The following is a 2,421-nucleotide window of genomic DNA, read 5'->3' as shown; positions in this document are numbered from 1 at the left end:
GAAAGAGAAAGACTGGGGGATGCAGGAGAGGTGTGATGGAAAAGCAAAAAGAAAGCGAAGTTCAGAGTGCTGGTGAAAGAAAGATGGACTCACTTAGGTTTCCAAGGGACAAAAATGACTTAAGAGAGAGATGTCAGTTTGGGAGGAAAGAGAGAGGGGTTTGGATTGGAAGCGTAGGGGTGGGTGACCAAAAAGAGGGAATTATGAGAAGAGTGGTGACAAACAGGACAGGAATTTGTTGCCAGTGTGTGGGATACCAGGGTTTAAGATTTCAGAAACCAAGCAGTTAATTGTTGCCCAAACCAAGATCAAAGGCAGGTCGCCTTATTTAGTCATATAATTCCTTTTCCTGGAATGCCTCTGGCTTCTTCAAAAAGTCCTAGAGTGACAACTGTAAGGCCAAACTTGTTATAGCCTGGCACGGACATTTGCCAGGGTAATCTACCCTCTTTTGTCCCTGGTGTTCCAACCCAGGCTTGAAAAGATTGAGCAAGTTTAATCACACTGTGCTTCGGAGTCCACGGCAAGGCATGAATAACTTGCTGTGATATGCCCAGTTTTACATCTTCCACGGGCATAGTTTTGTCACATTAGTCTAATATTGCCATCATGTAGCTTGGTATTAATGTGCTGCAAAAGTAAAATTACATGTGTACTTTTCATATTATTATATTGAAGTCTAGTATGTGTATGGCACTAACACTACTCCAATTCCATAAAATATACAGTTCCTAAAACAAAGACATTTTAATGTTATGTTAGAATAAGAATTCTAGGATGATTACATTTCCAGAACCATGCAGTGCAGAGGAAGAACTAAGGGCCTTGACATCTGTGAGCTCTGGAGAAAGCAAGCTAAGGACGGTTCCGCACATGACAACCCAAACCTTGCCTTCCCCGGGAACCAGGGCAGTGCTCATGGTCCAGCTGCGTTAGGATAAGAGTCAGCAAACTGTCTCTCTAAGGATCAGTTAGTAAATATTTCTGGCCTTGTGTCTACTGGAGTTGGCCATGGTAGTGTAAAAGCAACAGCAGGCAATATGTAAATGAATGAGTGTGGCTTTGTTTTGATAAAACTTTATTTATAGACACTGAAATTTAAGTTTCATATACTATCCACATATCAAGAAATAACCTTTTGATATTCTTTGCAACCATTTAAAAAATGCAAAAACTACTCTTAGCTTGGGGACCTTACAAAAACAGGTGGTGGGTCAGATGTGGCCCTCTGGCTATACTGTGCCGCCCTGTGTTAGAAGATTATGAATCCATAGGGGTCCCAATCCAGGATTCCCTGGTAGGCATGAATGGATTCGAGCTCTCTTGCAGCTAATACGTACATCCCCAAACTGACTTTGTAGGGGAGTAGGCATATTTTTTCCTTTCCCTACTTACCATTCTCTCTCCTCCCACCCCCCAGAGAGCTGACTTTACTTGACTCTCACAGCTGCGTGTGCTCTGAATGCCTGGCCAGAGCACGTCATGGCCTTGCCTGTCAAAAGTAAAAGGACCAGGCAGTGCCTTCCATGTCTCCTGGATCTGGCTCTTGCTCCAACAGTGTTTGGATGAAACAGACCCAGAGATGCCCCTCCTTCCACCTCTGACCACCCTCCAGTGTCTTTCCCAGCTACCACCTTCAGAACCACCTCAGCCATTCTCAGCCTCCGAGACCAGCCAACACAGCTTTTTACCTTAACTCCTTGTTGCCGAACAACCAGGAGCTCCCAAATGCATCAGAATTATTCCAGCAAGGTGGAGGCTGCCGTCAGCCGCTTGGCCAACCTGCACCTGCGGGCCTTCTACACATACCTCTCTCTGGGCTTCTATTTCCACTGTGACAATGTGACTCTGGAGGGCTTCAGCCACTTCTTTCGAGAGCTGGCTGAAGAGAAGAGCAAAGGCCCTGAGTGTTTCTTAAAGATGCAAAACCAGAGCTCAGTGGCCGTGTTGTCTTCCAGAATATGCTGAAGCTGTCCCAAGAAGAACGGACAAAACTCAGGGAGACGTGGAAGCCGGCATGGCCATGGAGAGGAACCCGACCTGCAGGCCCTGAGTTCTACCCACGCAGCCCCTCACTTCCTGGGTGAGCAGGTGAAACTCATCCCAGAGATGGGTGGCCACCTGGTCACCTCCGCAGGCTGGCGGCCCCCAGGCTGGGCTGGGCGAGGATCTCTTCAAACAGCTCAGCCTCAAGCACAACTAGGAGCCTTTGGAGCTCAGAAGCTTTGAGGGGCCCCTCTGCATCCCCCTGGTGTCTGGCTTTTTCCTGAGCCTCTCGCCAAAACCACCAGCCATTCTTTTAACCACCCTGAAGCCCTCTCCCATGCATTGGACCAAATGGAAACCAAAAAGCTTTTTGTAACAAAACAAAAAAAAGTAAAAGGACCAACTTCTTTAGTATAGACCAAGCCTTCAGATGGT

At 47.0% G+C, this 2,421-nt stretch overlaps 1 pseudogene; it reads left to right on the top strand.

Moving 5' to 3' along the window:
• The first annotated feature begins 1,725 nt into the window (after positions 1 to 1,725).
• Positions 1,726 to 2,203, top strand: LOC107545945 (ferritin light chain pseudogene; annotated as a pseudogene).
• The last annotated feature ends 218 nt before the right edge of the window (positions 2,204 to 2,421 follow it).

Source organism: Miniopterus natalensis, chromosome 13 (assembly GCF_054644295.1).
Source record: "Miniopterus natalensis isolate mMinNat1 chromosome 13, mMinNat1.hap1, whole genome shotgun sequence".
NCBI lineage: Eukaryota > Metazoa > Chordata > Mammalia > Chiroptera > Miniopteridae > Miniopterus > Miniopterus natalensis.
This window is presented reverse-complemented; position numbering and strand designations above follow the sequence as displayed.